We start from the raw sequence: 26,111 nt of genomic DNA on the forward strand, positions 1-26,111 counted from the left end.
TCACGGCTTGTGATTGGTTAATAGCGGCCATGTTGCCGGGACGCGGACCAATCACAGCAAGCCGTGACGTAATTTCGTCACGGCTTGCTGTGATTGGTCCGCGTCCCGGCAACATGGCGCCGTGACCAATCATAAGCCGGGACGTCACTGGAGGCTGGACACGCGCGCTTTTCAAAATACGCGCATGTCCAGCCTCCCGTGACGTCACGGCTTGTGATTGGTTAATGGCGGCCATGTTGCCGGGACGCGGACCAATCACAGCAAGCCGTGACGTAATTTCGTCACGGCTTGCTGTGATTGGTCCGCGTCCCGGCAACATGGCCGCCCTGACCAATCACAAGCCGGGACCTCACGTAACCAAGTAAAAGCGCGAATTTTAAACAAACAACGCTGCCGGTTCCCTCGCTGAGGTCCCGGCTGCGTCGGACAGGTGAGTATAGCAATATTTTTTATTTTAATTCTTTCTTTTACACATTAATATGGTTCCCAGGGCCTGAAGGAGAGTTTCCTCTCCTTCAGACCCTGGGAACCATCAGGAATACCGTCCGATACCTGAGTCCCATTGACTTGTATTGGTATCGGGTATCGGTATCGGATTGGATCCGATACTTTGCCGGTATCGGCCGATACTTTCCGATACCGATACTTTCAAGTATCGGACGGTATCGCTCAACACTAATTACAATTAAACTTTCATATATTATAGATTCATTATCCACCAACTGAAATTTGTCAGGTCTTTTATTGTTTTAATACTGATGATTTTGGCATACAACTCCTGATAACCCAAATAACCTGTCTCAATAAATTAGCATATTTCAACCGTCCAATCAAATAAAAGTGTTTTTTAATAACAAACAAAAAAAACATCAAATAATAATGTTCAGTTATGCACTCAATACTTGGTCGGGAATCCTTTGGCAGAAATGACTGCTTCAATGCGGCGTGGCATGGAGGCAATCAGCCTGTGACACTGCTGAGATGTTATGGAGGCCCAGGATGCTTCAATAGCGGCCTTAAGCTCATCCAGAGTGTTGGGTCTTGCGTCTCTCAACTTTCTCTTCACAATATCCCACAGATTCTCTATGGGGTTCAGGTCAGGAGAGTTGGCAGGCCAATTGAGCACAGTAATACCATGGTCAGTAAACCATTTACCAGTGGTTTTGGCACTGTGAGCAGGTGCCAGGTCGTGCTGAAAAATGAAATCTTCATCTCCATAAAGCATTTCAGCCGATGGAAGCATGAAGTGCTCCAAAATCTCCTGATAGCTAGCTGCATTGACCCTGCCCTTGATGAAACACAGTGGACCAACACCAGCAGCTGACATGGCACCCCACACCATCACTGACTGTGGGTACTTGACACTGGACTTCAGGCATTTTGGCATTTCCTTCTCCCCAGTCTTCCTCCAGACTCTGGCACCTTGATTTCCGAATGACATGCAAAATTTGCTTTCATCAGAAAAAAGTACTTGGGACCACTTAGCAACAGTCCAGTGCTGCTTCTCTGTAGCCCAGGTCAGGCGCTTCTGCCGCTGTTTATGGTTCAAAAGTGGCTTTACCTGGGGAATGCGGCACCTGTAGCCCATTTCCTGCACACGCCTGTGCACGGTGGCTCTGGATGTTTCCACACCAGACTCAGTCCACTGCTTCCTCAGGTTCCCCAAGGTCTGGAATCGGTCCTTCTCCACAATCTTCCTCAGGGTCCGGTCACCTCTTCTCGTTGTACAGCGTTTTCTGCCACATTGTTTCCTTCCAACAGACTTACCATTGAGGTGCCTTGATACAGCACTCTGGGAACAGCCTATTTGTTGAGAAATTTCTTTCTGGGTCTTACCCTCTTGCTTGAGGGTGTCAATGATGGCCTTCTTGACATCTGTCAGGTCGCTAGTCTTACCCATGATGGGGGTTTTGAGTAATGAACCAGGCAGGGAGTTTTTAAAAGCCTCAGGTATCTTTTGCATGTGTTTAGAGTTAATTAGTTGATTCAGAAGATTAGGGTAATAGGTCATTTAGAGAACCTTTTCTTGATATGCTAATTTATTGAGACAGGTTTTTTGGGTTATCAGGAGTTGTAGGCCAAAATCATCAGTATTAAAACAATAAAAGACCTGACAAATTTCAGTTAGTGGATAATGAATCTATAATATATGAAAGTTTAATTGTAATCATTACATTATGGTAAATAATGAAATTTAACACTATATGCTAATTTTTTGAGAAGGACCTGTATATATTTTTCTTTACATTTTTCGTTTCTACAAAAAAGAAATTAAACAGAAAAATTACAGTTAGTGGTCAATGATTTTTTTTTCCGAGTTGTTATTGTTTACAGTTGGGTTATAGGGTTTCTCCAGCTCTGATTATTTCCACATTGGGAACTGATTGGTGCTGATATCCTGTGTGAAACCATACCCACAAGACACGGCCATGATAGCTGCCATTCATGCATCTGTCCTGTCAGGTATCTGTAGACTATGTCTCCAATGCTGCTCACCTCCCAATACAGAAGTAAGCAGCGCTGAACAAACACTTTAGGGTATGTTCCCATGGTCAGTAAACGCTGCGGGTTGGACGCTGCGTATACCTGCAGCGTCCAGCCCGCAGCGTCCAGATGTTACAGCATAGTGGATGGGATTTCAAGAAATCCCATGTCCACTATGTGTGCATCGTCGCCCGCGGCTTCCCTACGGAGATGGACATATGGCGCGTCGCTCCAGACCGCAGCATGTCAATTTCTCTTGCCAAGACGTGAGTCTCCACAAGATAAATATCACCCATACCATGTATTGGACGTGGTGATTCCACACAGTTCAGTGAACACATGCGGATTCACCTGCGCTCAGAAGCCGGCAGCATTTTGGACACAGTGGACATGCACTGCCTAATACTGAATGTTTACACGTACACTTAAAGTGAACCTGACCGTTGATATCTGCTGTGTGACCCATGGGCAGCATGTGTCCGGCACTGGCTGTACGATCTAAGTCAGGTATGTTTGTCTCTGAAACGCTGCGGCATCACAGAGAAAAACATGTCTGACTTCTCTCCTCCGGCTGCCAATGACTGGTGTGTCTCTGTACTCGCACGCAGGAAGAAACTTATCGCTCAGTGGGAGCGGATGGGGAGAAGCCACCAGGGACCCGCCTGTCTGACTAGTCACCCGTGTGGCCGTGGTCCTTGGTGGCTTTTAAAGTATGTTTTTCCCTGCAACGCAGCAGCATTTCAGAGTCAAACATACCTTTCTGGACTCATACAGCCAATGTCTGACACGTGCGGCCTGTGGAACCAGCAGCATGCATCAGCCATCAGATTCCCTTTAAGATTCCATAGGTGCTATGGCATCGGGAGTGCGGTGAAATTAACATCTGTCCATGCTTAGTGGTGCTGACAGGAGCAGCGGACATGTCTCACATCGTTTGCGCTTTCCAACATATCTGTTTTATATCATCCCTCTGCATTTTTGTGCAGGCCTTGCGGCCATGAACTGCACCTGCGCAAGTGCCATACACGTCACCGCTATTCCCGAGCATGCGTAGTAACGACACAGTGGGAATAGCGGAGATGTGTATGTCACTTGCACAGGCGGCAGCACAGCACTGAGACAGTCTCTTCAGCACAGCATCCTCTCGTGGTATCTCGCTGGGCCCTTGTCTGCCATATTTTGCCCTGCTAGTATTTTGGTTTTGTGTCCTGCCTGGAAGCAGAGGAGTCATAGACAGAACTGCAGCTAAAGGAGGGACTGTTATGTTCTGGGACCTGTGACATCAGAGGCGCGTGGTTCCGCTGGCGGAGCGCGGGACATTCTGGACTGATTTTGAGGCCGGGACTTTGCAGTGTGGCTGAGGGGGAGAGGTGGCGGTGAGATTGCCGGGTTGGGGCAGCAGAGGCGATGCTTGTCCCCCTCCCCCCTCTGGACCGAGTTGGCTTCACTAGGAGGCTGACGAGAGGTGTCGCAGGCTCCGCATCCGAGCTGGTGGCGGAGGAGAAGGCTGTGAGGTGAGTGGGACTGCAGTGTAGGGTGTTGGGCCCAGGCCAGAGTGACACTGCCGTGCTGCCTTATGAGATTTGGGGACAGCGGCCAGAAGTCCTAACTGGCGATTATTATATGTTTGACTATTATCCTTATCCCTTTGAGGAGAACTATAACTCCCAGCGTGTACAGAAGCTCCTATGGTATGCTGAGAGTTATAGTTCACCACAGGAGTGGTGATTTTCTTTTGAGTTTGGGTACATTTCTACGGTCTGTAAATGCTGTGGATTGGACGCTGTGTACAGCCGCAGTGTCCAATCCACAGCGTCCAGATGTTACACCGTAGTGGAGGGGATTTTATGAAATCTCATCTCCACTATGTGTACAAAGACGCCTCCTGCCTCCCTATGTAAATGGACATGCGGGGCTTCTTTCCAGACCGCAGCATGTATATTTATCTTGCGGAGACGCTCAGTCTCTGCAAGATAAATAGCGCAGTCCAATGTATAGGATGCGGTGATTCCGCACGGTTCTATGAACTTATGCGGAATCACCGTACGTATAGAAGCCGGCAGTGCTTAGGACGGAGCTGCGTCCAAAACGCTGCTAATACCGACCGTGGAAACATACCCTTAGTGGTGTGGGAGCAGGATGGACACAGCTTTTTTTTTTCTTCTTAATTCTATTAATGCTTTCAACAGCTTCTTTTCCCCTAGGTAAAACTCCGGGGCTTTCTGTGCTTCTGCTCAGGACACTCGTTTATCAGCAGCTCCTAAATCTTTTCTGTCCCTGCCACCGCGCTGGACAGGAGGAAGTGGGCGGTCTGATGTCCTGATCACAAACAGCAGTAAGTGCAGGTGGCAGAGTCGGAGCTGCACAGAAGAGAAGAGCGCGTCCCCCCCTCCCCCTGCCTGTGTTCCTCACTGTAGCTGGTGATCAGGACATCAGACGGCAGCCGCCAACTTCATCCTGTGTGGTGATTTTAATAGAGCAGGGCAGCTCGATCGCTTCTGACTGCAGGAGCTGACAGCCTGAAGGGGGGCAAAAGATCGAGCGGCCCAGTACAGGGACCGGCCGTTCTGGCATTTGCCAGAACTGCCCAATGGCCAGTCCGGCCCTGCCCCAAACAGTAGTTTGCTCCCACATATGGGTTATTAGCATACTTGGGATAAATTGCACAACAAATTTTGGAGTCCATTTTCTACTGTTACCTTTGTGGGGCTAAGGTAACATTTTTTAAAAAAAAAAAGTGAAATGTTCATTTTTTCTTCCACATTGCATTAATTCATGTGAAGCACCTGAAGGATTAATACATTTCTCGGATGTGGTTTGAGGGGTGCAGTTTTTAAAATGGTGTCACTTTGGGGTATTTCCTGTCATATAGGCCCCCCAAATTCACTTTAAATGTGATGTGGTCCCTAAAAGAAAAAGTTGTTTTGTAAACTTTGCTGGAAAATTTAGAAATTGCTGATCAACTTTTCAACCTTATAACTTCCTAAGAAAACAAATTACGTTAGATTCAAAAAATGATGCAGATATAAAATTAGACATATCGAAAATATTATTTGTTAAGTATTTTGTGTGACATAACTCTCTCGTTTAAGGGCAGAAAAATTAAAAGTTTAAAAACTGCAACATTTTCAAAATGTTTGCCAAATTTTCGATATTTTCACAAATACACACAAGTCTTATCGAACAAATTTTACCACTATCATGAATTACAATCTGTCAGGAAAAATTGCTCTCAGAATCACTGGGATCCACTGAAGCGTTCCAGAGTTATTACCTAATAAAGTGACACTGGTCAGAATTATAAAATCTGGCTTTGGTAATTAAAGTGAAAACAGGCTTGGGCATAAAGGGGCTGTATGAAGCATAAGACAGGCGCACTAAAACTGTCAGGCTGACAGCAATGGATATTGATTCTCCGTTAGCTAAAGATGGATGTTTATCTTCTCCTTTTGTGCCTTACCACTTAAGAGTCCTGTCAGGTTGACTGAACAGAGGAATGCACTTTCAGGATGCCCGACTGGACACTGCTCTGATGTAACCTCTATGACTTTTTCAGAAGCATCTGTAGGTCCAAAAAAGGTTACAACCTTAGCTGAATTTCTTAAGAGGTGTAATTTCTATAATGGGGTCACTTTTGAGGGTTTTTGCCATGTGGGCTCCATAGGGTCTCAGCGACATGGTGTCCACAATCAATTCCAGCCAAAATTGCGCTCCAGTGGTCAAATAGCAGACCTTCCTTCTGTGCCGTGTGCCCAAACAGTAGATTCCGACCAAATATCATGTATGGTCGTATTCAGTAGAAATTACTTAAAACAATTGAAGCACTGTTTGTGTAGCACAAGCAACTGGATGATTGCAGCTTAAAGTCTCCTACTGAAGTCGGTAAATAAAAAAAAAGTTTTTACAAATATGAAAAAAAAAACAACAAAAAACACAAGAATCGCCCCCCCCCCCCTTTTCCCCCTTGAAAATAAAACAATAAAAAAACACATATTTGGTATCGCTGCGTTCTAAAATCGGTATCCGATCGGTATATGGCGTAACGAGATTAATAAATCGAAACTCATGACTTTTGTTTGGTCACTGCAAAATTGCAATAAGAGGTAATCAAAATATCATATCTCCCCCAAAATGGTATCAATAAAAACGTCAGCTCAGGGCACAAAAAATAAGGCATCACCCAGCCCTAAATCCCGAAAACTGGAAACACTATGGATCTCAGGAAATGCCAACTAATGCAAAAACTTTTTCATACAAATTTCGAAAAAAAAATTCACAACTTAAATAAACTATACATGCTTGGCATACCTGTACTCATACTGACCTGGGAAATCATTTTGCCCAATCAGTTTTACCATATAGTGAACATGGTAAATAAAAAGACCCCAAAAAACAATTGTGGAATTGCATTTATTTTTTGTAATTTCACTATGCTTGGAATTATTTTTTTTCACGTTTTCCAGTCCACTATATGGTAAAATCAATATGTCATTCAAAAGTACAATTCCTACCACAGAAAAACAATGGCAATATTGATGGAAATATAAAAGAGTTATGGCTCTTGAAAAAAAAGTGGGGAAAAAAAGGAAAATCACCATGTAGTGAAGAATTAAAGTCGGTTTCACACATCTATGAAATATGGACCGTTCTCACCTTCGGCAGACATAGCATAATCACTGGGCTTCTTAACAAGAGCTACCAGCCTTAATCTGACTCCAGATCCTGTTCACTTCCATGTGGTGTCACATGCACCATCCTGACTGTGGTCGTAGTTAAGACATTGTGTGTTGAGGCCTGGAGGAAATGTTGCTTCACATGGCTGGATTTGCTGTTAAAGATAGCTGTACTGTATGCTATTAGCAGCGATGGGCGAACCCGTGGATGTTCGGGTCCATCTGGTTTCGCTGAACTTTATAAAAAGTTTGATTCGGGTGCCAGAACGGTACCCGAACTTGATCCTGAACCCAGACCTCATTCAAGTGAATGGGGTGGTGACCCAAACATCCAGCGTTCCCACGCGCTGTCCTCTGTGTGACAGTGTGGGAAACACCGGCTTTGACCGGTGGTAACCTTGCTGAAGTCACCACTGGGTATTTCTGACCATTGCAGGTTCCCACGCTGTCCTCTGTGTGACAGAATGGTAGTCTGCAGTGGCTTTGACCAGCAGTGAAAAGGTTAGCGCCGATCAGGTATCGGCTGATGACTACTGCTCTCATCATCGTGTGCCTAGTCTTGTTGATGGCAGCGAGAGCAGGCAACACTGATGAGAATATTCACCAGCTGCTGTGTGTGCAAAGTAAGAAATGTCATTGAGATTAGTGCAGTGCGTGTGTAGCTTACTGTCCATGTATTCACCTAATAAATAAATGAAAAAAGTAGCATCAGGTCCCCCTTATTTTTTAATACCCAGCTAAGGGAAAACAGACAGCTGGGGGCTGGTGTTATTATTCTGGAAAAAGGGCAATAAACATGGAGCTTCCCACGCTATTAATATCAGCTCACAGCTGTCTGCATAGCCTTCACTGGTTATTAAAGAGAGGGGACCCACGTCATTTTTTGGGGATGCCCCCTATTTTAATGACTAGCAAAGGCTAAGCAGACAGCTGTGGGCTGATATCAATAGGCTGGCCAGGGGCCATGAAAATTGGCCTCCACTCAGACTAATAACACCAGCCCTCAGCTGCCCCCAGAAATGGTGCATCAATTAGATGCGCCAATTCTGGCACTTAGCCTTGGCTTTTCCCATTTACCATTGTGTGTTGGTAAGCAGGGCAATGGATTTGGGGTTGATGTCAGCTATGTAATGTCTGCTGACATCAAGTCCACGGTCAGCAGTACATCCGGATTAGCTGCGGATTGAAGGCTGCGTACATCCGCAGCGTTCAATCTGCAGCGTCCAGATGTTACAGCATAGTGGAGGGGATTTTATGAAATTCCGTCTCCACTATGCGTGCGAATACACATCCAGCGGCCCTGGGTTTCCGGACATGTGGCGTGTCTTTTTACCTTGCGTCGACGCTCCGTCTCCATGGACACATACCCTAACACGGACTTCAGTGAGAAGCCCATGTTCGGATTTTGTGCACTGACACTGAGTGTCCGGTACAGACCCCAAACTTTACTGTTGGGGTTCGGTCATTTCTAGTAAGCAGCCAATCATCTAGCGCTGAATACCTTCTACATTCACAGAACCAACTTATGAGAAACGAGATCAAATAATTCTTTACCCACTGAAACGGTTCCACATTTCGGGGGGTTTTGATTATGGTTGTTGAGTCATCATATACAAGGCATTGTGGTTGCCTACAAACTAAAATAATCCTCGCAAACTATTTTCTCTTGGGCAAGCCAGTGCAGAACCTGCAGCATCGAAATCCAATGTCTTTTACAGCTACACAGTACGTGAAATATAGAAGAGCGCTGTTTCCAGGAACATTGTTACTAGCATTACCCTGCAGGACCGAATTTTGGTTGTCTATGACTTTATGTACAAGGTATTGTAGTGTATAATTTAGGAACATTCATTACTTGAAGTTTCTCCATGGGAAGCAATACGGTAACTGATGTTCCATAGCGCACCTGGTGACTTTCATCATGTTTTATAGGATGCTTTCACATTACTTGCTGCACGCAGGCCTGAGTCTGAGCATCTCCAGATATCCTGACATATAGGATGTAATTGCACTCCTGTCAGGATCAATTCCTTGTGCTGTGCGTACGCTGGGATCTCCATGCAGAAAATAACGTACGACTTTAATAGCAAGCAGATGGTCCATCACCTGGTGCAGTGATGTAACCTCACATAGGCCAAATGTAGAAGTTGATTTACTATCCGTTGTCAAATCCAGTTTTGCCACAGGTGCGCTGGTTGTGAGAGCTCCTCTGAATTATTGTGTATTGTTCATGGAAGATTAAGCCGGTTGCAGTTAATCCTATGAAGTCTATTAAATGTTGTGCGGTAGAAAAATAACTCCAGTGGCCATGGTGTCAAGATATAAATCAAGCTCATTTCTGGGCAGAAATTATCAATGGAAAGTCCTTTCTTAGTAGTGGCTTATTGTCTATCATACATTTGACTGACGAAATATCATTTGGAAGCTCTTTCTCTTCTCATATGTATTAGGGCTTTAAAGAGAACCTGTCAGCAGGATTTAGCTATGTAAACTACAGCCAGGGCCATACTAGTGCTGAAATACTAATTAAAATGACACCTCAGGTGAAGAAATCAGTTTTGTGGTTCTTGTGTATTTAGTATTTTAAATTTTGTTGCAACCATGTCTTCGTGCATCAGGGCGGATCTATAGGGTGGGACTACTATTCATCTTGTTCTGGCCCCTCAGTCTGCCTCCTGCTTGAAAGACTGGAAACTCTCTCGGGCAAAAGTATTCTCTCTCACGCAACATTATTGGGTCCAGAAAATGATTATCTTCTCTCGCTGACAACTTTATCTTTCAAAACAGTAGAAGAGAGAACAAGAGGATTTGCCATCTTGGACCTAATTCTTACCAACAGGGAGGAAATGGTTGAGGAAGGAAAGGTGGCTGGGAATTTAGGAGGCAGCAATCATGCCATCGTTGAATTTTGGATTAGTAGAGGAAGATGACCAGCGAGGACTCCGACTTTAAAGATTGGACTTCAGAAAGGTAGTTTTTAATGAACTCAGAAAGAGGGTAGTAAAGGTTCAACGGATGGATGTTCTAAAGGACAGAAATGTCAAACAAGGATTTGAGATTTTGCTATATTAAATTCTCACTGCACTAACAGTAACAATTCCTAAAAGAAGGGAGAATTGGAAGCATTTAAAAAGACCAGGAATAATATAATCCACACAGTCTATAAACAGAGACATGGCGAGGGAACACTTAGCTAATTTAAATGAATTTAAATCTCCTGGTCCAGATGCGTTACATCCTAGGGTACTAAAAAAGTTAGGAGAGGAAATTGCAGAACCACTAGTCAGAATCTTTGCAAATTAGTGGAGAACAGAAGTCCCGGAAGATTGGAGAAGGGCAAATGTTGTCCCTATCTTCAAAAAAGGAAAGAAGATGGAGCCAGGAAATTACAGGCCAGTGAGCCTTACTTCTATACCAGGAAAGATGTTTGAACAAATTATGAAAACAGTATGTATGTATGTAATTTTTGGACTATTGTTGTGAACTCTGTTTTTGGGCTCCCTCTTGTGGTCACAAGTGGTACTGTGTGAGTGTTGTCTTTGGGCTCCCTCTGGTGGCTCTTTGTGTCATTCTGCAGATCTGAGGTTGGATCAGCTGTCTCGTTATCTGTTAGCTGGTTCCTATTTAGTTCAGCTGGACTCTCAGTGGTTGCCTGCTGTCGTTGTATTCAGTGCTATTCTGATTGCTCCTGTCTACATCCGTTATCAGTCTCTCCAAGAGAAGCTAAGTTTTGTTTGCTTATTTTTGCTCATCTGTGTTCAAGATGTGTCCTAGTATATGATGTGTTTTGGTCCAGCTTGCTAATATTTGATTTCCCTGCTTGCTGGTGCTCTGGGGTGCTGAGTTGCTCCCCCCACATCGTTAGTTGGTGTGGGGGTTCTCGCATTCTCTGCGTGGATATTTTTGCATAGGGTTTTTTACTGACCGCACAGATCCCTTGCTATTTTCTGCTATCTAGCGTTAGCGGGCCTCATTTGCTTAACCTGTTTAATCTCTGCGTTTGTCTTTTCCTCTTAACTCACCGTTATTATTTGTGGGGGGCTTCTATATCTTTGGGGTATTTCTCTGAGGCAAGTGAGGTCTTACTTTCTCTTTAGGGGTAGTCAGTTTCTCAGGCCGTGAAGAGACGTCTAGGATTTCAGGAAACGTTCCACGGCTACCTTTAGTGTGTTTGGTTAGAATCAGGTTTGCGGTCAGTCCAGTTACCACATCCTCAGAGCTTGTCCTATTATCGCTTACTTAGCTGGTTAGATTTGTAATCCTAAGCCACTGGGATCATAACAGACTATATGATGCACCGGACAATAAGGCGCACCTAGGTTTTACAGGAGGAAAGTAGAAAGAAAAATTGAAGCAAAAAATGTGGTCATGACACACTTATGGGGGTGAGCTGCTGCTGACACTGCTACAGGGGTAATATCCCCATCCTGGTGCATATATATATATATATATATATATATATATATATATATATATATATATATATATATATAGTGCAGACCAAAAGTTTGGACACACCTTCTCATTTAAAGATTTTTCTGTATTTTCATGACTATGAAAATTGTAAATTCACACTGAAGGCATCAGAACTATGAATTAACACATGTGGAATTATATACTTATGTAATATATACTTAGTATTATATACTTAACAAAAAGTGTGAAACAGCTGAAAATATGTCTTATATTCTAGGCTCTTCAAAGTAGCCACCTTTTGCTTTGACTGCTTTGCACATTCTTGGCATTCTCTTGATGAACTTCAAGAGGTAGTCACCGGGAATGGTTTTCACTTCACAGGTGTGCCCTGTCAGGTTTAATAAGTGGGATTTCTTGCATTATAAATGGGGTTGGGACCATCAGTTGTTTAGTGCAGAAGTCTGGTGGATACACAGCTGATAGTCCTACTGAATAGACTGTTAGCTGCTTTTTTCTTGCCATAATACAAATAATATTAAATAATACAAAGAAAAACCAGTGGCCATCATTACTTTAAGAAATGAAGGTCAGTCAGTCCGAAAAATTGGGATAACTTTGAAAGTGTCCCCAAGTGCAGTTGCAAAAACCATCAAGCGCTACAAAGAAACTGGCTCACACGAGGACCACCTCAGGAAAGGAAGACCAAGAGTCACCTCTGCTTCTGAGGTTACGTTTATCCGAGTCACCAGCCTCAGAAATCGCAGGTTAACAGCAGCTCAGGTTAGAGACCAGGTCAATGCCACACACACAGTTCTAGAAGCAGACACATCTCTACAACAACTGTTAAGAGGAGACTTTGTGCAGCAGGCCTTCATGGTAAAATATATACCAAAAGTTTGCTCAAAAAAGAGAGCAATACAAGCTAAGATCTCCATATTCAAGTAGATAATGGGTAACCATGTTGAAACCCCAGAGGAAGTAAGTATAATAAACAATTCAAATTTTATTAAACATGTATAAATACAAATAGAGGACAAGAGTGTATGGGCAGAATATAGCTAAAAGACATACACACTGGCGCCATGTAGGATGACATCAGTAGGCGCCAGAATGTAGAGAAATGAATTAACGCTTCCCAAGAATCGCGGCCGCACATACAATGTTATGAGAGACAAGGAGTACAAATGGTCTACAATGTATATATGAACAGAATTGTATTCAAATAGAACAAAAAAAAAAGTCATTAAATTCTCTATTTATCATGCCTGATTAGACTGCACATTGTCATTTAAACCGGAAAGCTGTATGCTTCACTGAGTGCTCTGTCAACATATGTGACCATATGAGCAAATGAATACGAATAGTTAATTTACTTGTGTCCGGTAAGAGACAATGCTCTCTATCTGAAATGGACGTCGGTGTCAAAGACAAATCACAGTCATAATAGAAATTCCGGTGCTTTACCTTGTGACATGATGCTCTCTGTGTGCCGCCGTGTCTATGGGACGCGCTGAGCCTCGACGCGCGTTTCACCGCCTACGGCTTCGTCAGGAGGCGTGGTTAAAAGGTAGGGGTCATGGGTATAAGTATATGACTGAAGGAGGTAATCAGCAAATCGACGCGCTGCAGCCCTCGATGCCCTGCCCCGTGGGGGGGGAGGCCCGGCGCGTGACGCGGACGATGGGAAGGAGGACTTCCGTCATCACTTTCCATCACCGCGGCAATGAGTACGGGCCGCCCCCGACACAGGACGGGTGCAGCGCGCGAGCAGAGCGCGTCTGCGCCAGGGGATATATACGATAGGGCTGGGCTGGTTCCCGGATGTCGATTATACTTCATGGTAAAATAGCTGCTAGGAAACCACTGCTAAGGACAGGCAACAAGCAGAAGAGACTTGTTTGGGCTAAAGAACACAAGGAATGGACATTAGACCAGTGGAAATCTGTGCTTTGGTCTGACGAGTCCAAATTTGAGTTCTTTGGTTCCAACCACCGTGTCTTGACGCACAAAAGGTGAAGGATGGACTCTACATGCCTGGCTCCCACCGTGAAGCATGGAGGAGGAGGTGTGATGGTGTGGGGGTGCTTTGCTGGTGACACTGTTGGGGATTTATTAAAAATTGAAGGCATACTGAACCAGCATTGCTACCACAACATCTTGCAGCGGCATGCTATTCTATCCGGTTTGCGTTTAGTTGGACCATCATTTATTTTTCAACAGGACAATGACCCCAAACACACCTCCAGGCTGTGTAAGGGCTATTTGACCAAGAAGGAGAGTGATGGGGTGCTACGCCAGATGACCTGGCCCCACAGTCACCAGACCTGAACACAATCGAGATGGTTTGGGGTGAGCTGGGCCGTACAGTGAAGGCAAAAGGGCCAACAAGTGCTAAGCATCTCTGGGAACTCCTTCAAGATTGTTGGAAGACCATTCCCGGTGACTACCTCTTGAAGCTCATCAAGAGAATGCCAAGAGTGTGCAAAGCAGTCATCAAAGCAAAAGGTGGCTACTTTGAATAACCTAGAATATAAGACATAATTTCAGTTGTTTCACACTTTTTTGTTAAGTATATTATTCCACATGTGTGTGTGAATGTACAATTTTCATAGTCATGAAAATACAGAAAAATCTTTAACTGAGAAGGTGTGTCCAAACTTTTGGTCTGTACTGTATATGTATGTGTGTGTGTGTGTGTGTGTGTGTGTGTGTGTGTGTGTGTGTGTGTGTGTGTGTGTGTGTGTGTGTGTATATATATATATATATATATATATATATATATATATATATATATATATGTACTGTATATATACCCCCATCCTGATATATATATGTCCCCATCCAGGTATACATGGCCCTCCCATCCCCATCCTGGTATACATGGCCCTCCATCCCCATATGCATGGTCCCCCCATCTTCATCCTGGTATGCATGGCACCCCATCTTCATTCTGGTATGCATGGCACCCCATCCCCATCCTGGTATACATGGCTGTCATGTTCCCAATGGCAGGGAATATAACAAATAACATGGGCGAAAACAGGACGAGCTCTAGGGTGATGGAACCTGAGCTGACCGCGATACTGAACCTCAACACTCAACTAACAGTAGCCGGGGAGCGAACCCTCACGAGAACCCCCAGGGCGATCAGGATGAGCTCTATGGAAGGCGCGGACCAAATCAGTCGCATGAACGTCAGAGGCGACCACCCAGGAATTATCCTCCTGACCATAACCCTTCCACTTAACCAAATACTGGAGTCTACGTCTGGAAACACGAGAATCCAAGATCTTCTCAACAACATACTCCAATTCTCCCTCCACCAGCACCGGAGCAGGAGGCTTAACCGAAGGAACAACGGGCACCTCATACCTCCGCAATAACGACCGATGGAACACATTATGAATAGCAAACGATGCTGGGAGATCCAAACGAAAAGACACAGGGTTAAGAATCTCCAAGATCTTATAAGGACCGATGAACCGAGGCTTGAACTTAGGAGAAGAGACCTTCATAGGGACAAAACGAGAAGACAACCACACCAAGTCCCCAACAAGAAGTCGGGGACCCACGCGGCGACGGCGATTAGCAAACTGCTGAGCCTTCTCCTGAGACAACTTCAAATTGTCCACCACCTGATTCCAAATCTGATGTAGCCTGTCCACCACCACGTCCACTCCAGGACAATCCGAAGGCTCCACCTGACCAGAGGAAAAACGAGGATGAAACCCCGAATTACAAAAGAAAGGAGAAACCAAAGTAGCAGAACTAGCCCGATTATTAAGGGCAAATTCGGCCAGTGGCAAAAAGGCAACCCAGTCATCTTGATCAGCAGAAACAAAACACCTTAAATAAGTCTCCAAGGTCTGATTAGTTCGCTCCGTCTGGCCATTCGTCTGAGGATGGAATACAGACGAGAAAGACAAATTAATGCCCATCTTAGCACAAAACGTCCGCCAAAATCTAGACACAAACTGGGATCCCCTGTCAGAAACGATATTCTCCGGAATCCCATGCAAACGAACCACGTTCTGAAAAAACAAAGGGACCAACTCAGAGGAGGAAGGCAACTTAGGTAAGGGTACCAAATGAACCATCTTAAAAAAGCGGTCACACACAACCCAGATAACGGACATTTTCTGTGAGACAGGGAGATCTGAAATAAAATCCATGGAAATGTGCGTCCAAGGCCTCTTCGGGATAGGCAAGGACAACAACAACCCACTGGCCCGAGAACAGCAAGGCTTAGCCCGAGCACACACTTCACAAGACTGCACAAAGGTACGCACATCCCTTGACAAAGAAGGCCACCAAAAAGACCTGGCCACCAAGTCTCTAGTACCAAATATTCCAGGATGACCAGCCAACACAGAAGAATGGACCTCGGAGATGACTCTACTGGTCCAATCTTCCGGAACAAACAGTCTTTCTGGTGGACAACGATCAGGTTTATCCGCCTGAAACTCCTGCAATGCACGTCGCAAGTCTGGGGAGACGGCGGACAATATTACCCCATCCCTAAGGATACCAGTAGGCCCAGAGTCTCCAGGAGAGTCAGGCACAAAACTCCTGGAAAGAGCATCTGCCTTCACATTCTTTGAACCTGGCAGGTATGAAACCACAAAATTGAAACGAGAAAAAAACAACGACCAACGGGCCTGTCTAGGATTCAGACGCCTGGCAGACTCAAGGTAAATCAAATTTTTGTGATCAGTCAAGACCACCACACGATGTCTAGCACCCTCAAGCCAATGACGCCACTCCTCAAATGCCCACTTCATGGCCAAAAGCTCCCGATTACCCACATCATAATTGCGCTCGGTGGGCGAGAATTTTCTAGAAAAGAACGCACATGGCTTCATCACCGAGCCATTAGAACTTCTCTGCGACAAAACCGCCCCCGCTCCAATCTCGGAAGCATCAACCTCAACCTGAAAAGGACGTGAAACATCTGGTTGACATAACACAGGAGCAGAAGAAAACCGGCGCTTAAGTTCCTGAAAGGCCTCCACAGCCGTAGGAGACCAATTAGCAACATCAGCACCCTTTTTAGTCAAATCAGTCAAAGGTTTAACAACACTGGAAAAATTAGTAATGAACCGACGATAAAAATTAGCAAAACACAAGAACTTCTGAAGACTCTTAACAGATGTAGGCTGTGTCCAGTCACAAATAGCCTGAACCTTGACGGGATCCATCTCAATAGTAGAAGGAGAAAAAATGTACCCCAAGAAAGAAATCTTCTGGACTCCGAAGAGACATTTTGAGCCCTTCACAAACAGAGAATTGGCCCGCAGAACTTGAAACACCTTCCTGACCTGTAGAACATGAGACTCCCAGTCATCAGAAAACACCAAAATATCATCCAAGTACACAATCATAAACTTATCCAGATATTCACGGAAAATATTGTGCATAAAGGACTGAAAGACTGAAGGAGCATTAGAAAGTCCAAAAGGCATTACCAAATACTCAAAATGGCCCTCAGGCGTATTAAATGCGGTTTTCCACTCATCACCCTGCTTTATCCGCACAAGATTATACGCACCGCGAAGATCTATCTTAGTGAACCACCTAGCCCCCTTAATGCGAGCAAACAAATCAGTCAATAATGGCAATGGATATTGATATTTGACTGTAATCTTATTCAGAAGGCGATAATCTATACAAGGCCTCAGGGAACCATCTTTTTTAGCCACGAAAAAAAAACCTGCTCCCAGAGGGGACGAAGATGGATGAATATGTCCCTTTTCCAAGGACTCCTTAATATAATTCCGCATAGCAGTATGCTCTGGCACTGACAGATTAAATAAACGACCCTTAGGGAACTTACTGCCAGGAATTAATTCTATAGCACAGTCACAATCCCTATGAGGAGGGAGCGAATTGAGCTTAGGCTCCTCAAAAACATCCTGATAGTCAGACAAAAACGCAGGGACCTCAGAAGGAGTAGATGAAGCGATTGAAATCAGAGGTGCATCATCATGAACCCCCTGACATCCCCAGCTTAACACAGACATTGTTTTCCAATCCAGGACTGGATTATGAGTTTGTAACCATGGCAGACCAAGCACAAGTACATCATGTAAATTATACAGTACAAGGAAGCGAATCACCTCCTGATGAACGGGAGTCATGCGCATGGTCACTTGTGTCCAGAACTGCGGTTTATTCTTCGCCAATGGTGTAGAGTCAATACCCTTCAAAGGAATAGGAACTTCCAGAGGCTCCAGACTAAAACCACAGCGTTTGGCAAATGACCAATCCATAAGACTCAGGGCAGCGCCCGAATCCACATAGGCATCAACGGAAATGGATGACAGTGAACAAATCAGAGTTACAGACAAAATGAACTTAGACTGCAGAGTACTAATGGCAAAAGATTTATCAACCTTTTTTGTGCGTTTAGAGCATGCTGATATAACATGAGCTGAATCACCACAATAAAAACACAATCCATTTTTCCGCCTATAATTTTGCCGTTCACTTCTGGACTGAATTCTATCACATTGCATAGTCTCAGGTGCCTGTTCAGAAGACACCGCCAACTGGTGCACAGGTTTGCGCTCCCGTAAACGCCGATCAATCTGAATGGCCATAGTCATAGACTCATTCAGACCTGTAGGCGCAGGGAACCCCACCATAATATCCTTAATGGCCTCAGAAAGACCATCTCTGAAGTTTGCAGCCAGGGCGCACTCATTCCACTGAGTAAGCACCGACCATTTCCGAAATTTTTGACAATAAACCTCCGCTTCATCATGCCCCTGAGAGAGGGCTAATAAAGCCTTTTCAGTCTGAATCTCCAGGTTAGGTTCCTCATAGAGCAATCCCAGTGCCAGAAAGAACGCATCCACACTGAGCAATGCAGGATCCCCTGGTGCCAATGCAAATGCCCAATTCTGAGGGTCGCCCCGCAGGAAAGATATCACAATCTTAACCTGCTGAGCAGGGTCTCCAGAGGAGCGAGATTTCAAAGAAAGAAACAATTTGCAATTGTTCCTGAAATTCAGGAAGGTAGATCTATCTCCAGAAAAAAACTCTGGAATAAGAATTCTAGGTTCAGACATAGGAGTGTGAACAACAAAATCTTGTATGTTTTGAACTTTAGCAGCGAGATTATTCAGGCTGGAAGCCAAACTCTGGACATCCATGATTAAAGAGCTAAGGTCAGAGCCATTCAAGGGTTAAGAGGAGGTAAGAAGCAGCTAGACAGCAATTAAGGGCTAGGCAGCAAAACTGAGGGAAAAAAAAAAAAAATTTCCCCTCCACACTTCTTTTTCTCCTGCTTCAGCCCAGACAATTAACACTTTGTGGGCCGGCTATACTGTCATGTTCCCAATGGCAGGGAATATAACAAATAACATGGGCAAAAACAGGACGAGCTCTAGGGTGATGGAACCTGAGCTGACCGCGATACTGAACCTCAACACTCAACTAACAGTAGCCAGGGAGCATTCCTGGGGGGACTCTAGACGCCTCGCGCCAGCCAGAGATCTAGCTTCCCCTATCAGAAGAATCACAGACCTATCTTGCCTCCAGAGAAATATTCCCACAGAAATAGCAGCCCCCCACATATAATGACGGTGAAATGAGAGGAAGGCACAAACATAGTTATGAAAATAGATTCAGCAAAATGAGGCCCGCTTTAAGCTAGATAGCAGAGGATACAAAAGGTGCACTGCGCGGTCAGCTTAAAAACCCTTCAAAATACCATCCTGAAATTACTTGAACTCATGTGCCAACTCATGGTACATGAGTGGTAATTTCAGCCCACCAGAGCAACCAGTAGCAGAGAATTACATATCTGCAAGCTGGACTAAAAACATGAAAGCAAACATGAAACAGGGAAATCAGAACTTAGCTTGTCTTGAAGGCTTTAGGAGCAGGTAACAGAGACACACTGATACATTGATAGCCGGCAAGGGAATGACAGGAAAGCCAGGTTAAATAGGAAACACCCAGCCTCAGATGGACAGGTGGAAACCAGAGACCGCAACCCACCAAAGTCACCCAGTACCAGTTGTAACCACCAGAGGGAGCCCAAAAACAGAATTCACAACACATGGCCCCCCATCCACATCCTGGTATACATGGCCCCACCCTGGTATACATGGCCCCCCATCCACATCCTGGTATACATGGCCCCATACTGGTATACATGGCCCACTCATCACTATCCTGGTATACATGACTCCTCATCCCTATCCTGGTAAACATGGCCCCCTCATCACTATCCTGGTATGCATAGCCCCCTATCCGCCATCCTGGTATACATGCCACCATCACGCTGAACATTATATATATATATATATATATATATATATATATATATATATATATATATATATATATAAAACAAATAAAACATTATAGTTACCCTACCTAGTAGAGGCGTCCTGTTCTGATGCCGGCAGTGCCTTATGTCACTGCCATGTGCCCTCACTCGCTGAGGTCAGCTGGCAGAATATTCACTGCTCTCCACGCCCAGGTCTATAGGAGAGAAGAACAGTGACTATTCATCTTCTTTAATAGCAGGCACACAGTTAGGCTACTTTCACACTAGCGTCGTACGACGCACGACGAATTGCGTCGTTGCGATGTACCGACGCTAGCAGTGAATTCGCCGCACAACGAGGGCAGCGGATGCAGTTTTTCAACGCATCCACTGCCCCATTGTGAGGTGCGGGGAGGCGGGGGCGGAGTTCCGGCCGCGCATGCGCGGTCAGAAAAGACGGTCTCGACGCACCAAAAAAGTTACATGCAACGTTTTTTGGTGGCGACGGACCGACGCAACACGACGCAACCGTCGCACGACGGTTGCGACGTGTGGCAATGTGTCCAACTGCGTCGCTAATGCAAGTCTATGGAGAAAAAACGCATCCTGCAAACACTTTGGCAGGATGTGTTTTTTCTACAAAACGACGCATAGCGATGTGCAGTGCACGACGCTAGTGTGAAAGTAGCCTTAGCCGCAGCTGCTGGCTTCCTACAGCAGCTGGGCGATCACGTGTGCCTGCTATTAGAAAGACTGAATATTCACTACTCTCCACTCCCTTGGGCATGGAAAGCAGTGATTATTCATTCACTTTAATAGAGGGCACATGTGATCGCCCGGCAGCTGTGGCTAACACTGTGCCTGGTATTAAAGAAAATAAATAGTCTCTGCTCCCCACACCTGTAGTCCCTCCAACCTCTCGGGGGCCTGCTTCAGTGCATACAGGTGGGAGGAACTAAAGGTGTGGAGAGCAATGAATATTAATTTTCTTTAACAGCGGGCACAGGGTTAGCTCCTCTCCCGTCCACAGGGGACACATTTATACATATACATTATATAGTACATCTGAACTATAAGACACCCCCCCACTTTCCTCCAAAATTTTGAAGAAAAAAGGGCGTCTTATAGTCTGAAAAATACGGTATGTATGTACTTGGATAAGAATACAGTAATTAACCAGAGCCAGCATGGGTTTATAGCAAACAAGTCATACCAGACTAATCTAATTTCCTTCTATGGGTGGATCAGGGATATTCACTCTCACGAGAGAATCGCAGCATAGATGCGGAGGAGACAGAGAAAGTAATTTATCCATCTTCTCCATTGTTGGCGTTCGCGTTAATCGCACTGCACTCGCATGACATCCGAGTGCAGTCTGTTGTTTCACACTCACCCATAGACTTGTATGGGTTAGTGTGATCCAAATATTGGAGCAACTCGCAGTATGGAATAAGAAAATAATCGTAGATCTGCACTGCCCCATAGTATAACATTGGGCTGAGTGCTATCGGATAAAGATACTTCAGATGTGCACAGAATAATAAGTAATAGACCATTCAATGCACATAAGCTGCCATTGTTCTTGGCAGCACAGGTCGTGTTTAAACAGGACGATGAATAATTATCTTATGTGCAAACTAAAAGATTATTTCACTTGACAAACGAGCGCTTTTGCTCACTTGTTGGGTGACCGGCAACCTGTTAAGACTACTCAATTATCATGAAATGAGCATTCTTATGAGGAAAGCCCATTCACCAATTATTTGGCATGGGTACTGCTCTGTGGGTCCATGTGGCTCTTATTCCACTACCTTTCATAAGCGCCAAACCACTGACAGCTGTAAATATACAATATATAAGTCGCATAATAAAGAAGAATGGTCCCAGGGTTACAGTGTTTCTGACACAGTTCCTGTCTGGGATATGCAAGTTAAAAGCTACTTTTTTACAGTACCAGCAAAAGCTATGAGATTTCAGAAATCTCACGCACGCAGAAAATAATGAGTAAGTGCAAAAAAAGCAGAAAAAACGTTGCCATCAGTTTTTATAGCATTTTTAATGAAAATAAGCAGGTAAAGCAGGATGTGAAACCCATTGATTTTTGTGTTTTTTTCCCAAGTTGAAACCATAATGTGTGGGTCTCCTCACCTGAGTACGGATGTCAGTATTAGTACAAGTTAATTAACTTAGTGATATGTTAAAGTGAACCAAGCCTGACCAACTCAATGCCCAACCAGTGTGTGATGGTAAACAATGCCCTACCAACTCAATGTCCTACCAATGTGTGACAGTAAACAATGCCCTACCAACTGAATGCCCTACCAATGTGTGACAGTAAACAATGCCCTACCAACTCAATACCTTACCAATGTGTAAAAGTAAACAATGCCCTACCAACTCAATGTCCTACCAATGTATGACAGTAAGCAATGCCCTACCAACTCAATGCCCTACCAATCTGTGAGAGTAAACAATGCCCTATCAACTCAATGCCCTACCAATGTGTGACAGTAAACAATGCCCTACCAACTCAATGTCCTACCAATGTATGACAGTAAGCAATGCCTTACCAACTCATGCCCTACCAATGTGTGACAGTAAACAATGCCCTACCAACTCAATACCTTACCAATGTGTGAAAGTAAACAATGCCCTACCAACTCAATGTCCTACCAATGTGACAGTAAACAATGCCCTACCAACTCAATGCCCTACCAATGTATGACAGTAAACAATGCCCTACCAACGCAATATCTTACCAATGTGTGAAAGTAAACAATGCCCTACCAACTCAATGTCCTACCAATGTGTGGTAGTAAACAATGCCCTACCAACTCAATGCCCTACCAATGTGTGACACTAAACAATGCCTTACCAACTCATGCCCTACCAATGTGTGACAGTAAACAATGCCCTACCAACTCAATACCTTACCAATGTGTGAAAGTAAACAATGCCCTACCAACTCAATGTCCTACCAATGTGAAAGTAAACAATGCCCTACCAACTCAATGCCCTACCAATGTGTGACAGTAAACAATGCCTTACCAACTCAATGCCCTACCAATGTGTGACAGTAAACAATGCCCTACCAACTCAATACCTTACCAATGTGTTAAAGGAAACAATGCCCTACCAACTCAATGTCCTACCAATGTGTGGTAGTAAACAATGCCCTACCAACTCAATGCCCTACCAATGTGTGACAGTAAACAATGCCCTACCAATGTGCGATAGTAAACAATAGTCTGATGTATGATGCAATCAAGGCCATGTTTCACCTTGATAGGTAAAATTCCTATAAAAAACATGAATATCTACCGCATGGGACCTCCAGGGGTGAACATATCCTGAAAGTTGGGGATCTCATACAATTTTGGAGGGCCTAGCACATCCCACAACCAGCCCCAGCATGAGTTCACCAAGGAGAGGTATGTGGGTTTAACTTTGTTCTAATAAAAAACAGAAATTGGGTTTGGTCATTTGTCATTCTTGAAGACATAGTTCGCTGTAAGAGTGTTCCATTTTTGTATTCAGAGTGCTTCCCTCCATAAAGATAAGAGTAAAGATAAGTTCTAAATTGGACAGGCATCTTTTCCCAGGTGCTGACAAAAGAAGGGTCCACACAGTAGGTTCTGGTGTGGAGCTGTCGCTATCCGTTGGTGGCACAGTGGTAGAAGCTGACACTTCCATGTCTAAGCAGGGTGTAGCCTGTGAAAAGATCCCTGTCTAAGGGTACCGTCACACTAAGCGACGCTGCAGCGATAGCGACAGCAATGCCGATCGCTGCAGCGTCGCTGTTTGGTCGCTGGAGAGCTGTCACACAGACCGCTCTCCAGCGACCAACGATGCCGAGGTCCCCGGGTAACCAGGGTAAACATCGGGTTGCTAAGCGCAGGGCCGCGCTTAGTAACCCGATGTTTACCCTGGTTACCAGCGTAAAATGTAAGTACATACTTACATGCGTCCCCCGGCGTCCGCTTCCTGTAATGACTGAGCGCCGGCAGTAGCAGGGCACAGCGGTGACGTCACCGCTGTGCTGTGGTTTCACTTTCAATTTGCGGCGCTCAGTCAGTGTGGGAAGCGGACGCCGGGGGAAGCATGTGAGTATGTACTGTTTGTTTTTTTTTACATTTTACGCTGGTAACCAGGGTAAACATCGGGTTACTAAGCGCGGCCCTGCGCTTAGTAACCCGATGTTTACCCTGGTTACCAGTGTAAAATATCGCTGGTATGGTTGCTTTTGCCGTCAAACACGGCGATACACGGCGACCTAGCGACCAAATAATGTGCAGACCTTCTAGCAGCGACCAGCAATTGCACAGCGGGATTCTGATCGCTGCTGCGTGTCAAATACAGCGATCTCGCTCCCTAGGACGCTGCAACGTCACAGATCGCTGGCGACGTTGCTTAGTGTGACGGTACCTTAAGTTAGAACCCATTACTCTGGGTACCTCACCTTAACACAAGTCCAGTCTTTACCAGTGGGGGTACACCATATCATTTTGTATGAAATACTACACCACATTGATAATAACTATCTTTGACCTAAGATGCTTCATTAAATGGGCGACTATGTGATTAAGGCTATTAACTGGCCGAAACGCCATTTTGTCTGTCGCTTCAGCAATCACTATTAATAAATCCTCACTTGAAGGATAATTTTCAACTCGTATGTGTGCAGTGATTGTTTTTTTGAACTAGTGTCCCCAGACAAGTCGGCCCACTAAGCCTGTTATCAGAGAGGCACACTGCGCATGATCGTATGCGTCTGCCCTTCCGATCATGCTCAGTGTGCCTCTCTGAAGCTGGGACACATACACCAGGCTTCAGAGAATCAATGATTAGCGGGGAAGAAGCCACACGCATGAGCGAGGTAAGTATAGCGCTTGTAAGTTATGTTATCACAACCACAGGAGTGTGATAACATGCTTAGTGGGCCGACTAGTCTGGGGACACCAACGCCTCATCGATTAGTCAAAGCCATCATTTACATTTTCTTAAGTCCGCCTATAATTATTTTTTATAAAGATCTGTTTACTTATGTAATATAACACAGGGACTGTTAGGCAGGGTGTCTACATATGCAGAGGCAACTGCTTTTGTTTCTGGGGGCATGGGCGACCTGACAGGTTCCCTCTAAAATTGCTGTTGGGAGAAGGCACCTTCAAATATGAGAGACCTGGAGCAGTTTGCCATGAAAGAGTGGTCCTAAATTCCAGCTGAGAAGTGTAAGAAGCTTGTTGACTTTTGTCCAGGACTGTATCTAGATTAGACAAGGGTTTGATGTATCCTAATTGCTGTCTTCCAGGCATGACTATCTATTTGCGGGGTTTTATTACCTTCCTAAACTCTTGCCTGTTATCTAGGCTCACACTTTTGGCAGGTTTATTAGAGAATTTATTTCTGGCATGGCTTAACCTTAGAGGTGGAATAGCTAGGTCTCATTAATTATTTGGTAATCTCTAGTCTACAGTATATTGAGTTAGAAGTCACTGGAACCTGCCTGATGAAGGGCCCTCACTATCACTCATATAATACTTGTTGGGTTATTTATTCAAGAGTATTTAAAATGTTTATGCCCAAAATGTTAAGTTAACCTCTACCCACTGGATAGTGTCTAACTTATTGATCACCGGGGCTGTGATCCCCGTATGATTTCTGTGATTAGGAAACCATTTTTATTTATTATGCTTACTTATAGAGCTTCATCATACTCCACAGCTCTTTAACGGAAATCATCATCATCGTTGTCCCCATTGGGGCTCACAAGCTACATTCCCTCTCAGTATGTCTTTGGGGTGTGGGAGGTAATCAGTCCAGACAATGCAGAATAAACCCAATGAGAACATACAAACTCCTTGCAGATGTTGTCCTTGGGGGGATTTGAACCCAGGACCACAGCGCTGCAAAGCTACAGTGCTAACCACTGAGCCACCGTGCTGTGAAGAGTGAATAATGATGTCTTAAAAGCTCTGCACGATAAATAAGGGAAAATATGCCTAAAAATTAACCTGACTGGGAGAGCAAGCTTATTGCTTCAACAATGCTATGTAATATCTCAGTATTGCAGTGTATTATACCACTGTAAAATTTAAAGGCAGTGTGTTAGACTCAGGCTGGGCCTTCTTCAGCCCCAATTGGAGCCAATATAACCCCAGAATCGCCTTGCTGGAGCACTAATGGGGACACAGTAGGAGCCCTCAGCCTATCTCTAACCATATAGATGGGTCGATTTCATACCAACATAATAAGGGTGA

The sequence above is a fragment of the Ranitomeya variabilis genome, chromosome 3, assembly GCF_051348905.1.
Source record: "Ranitomeya variabilis isolate aRanVar5 chromosome 3, aRanVar5.hap1, whole genome shotgun sequence".
NCBI lineage: Eukaryota > Metazoa > Chordata > Amphibia > Anura > Dendrobatidae > Ranitomeya > Ranitomeya variabilis.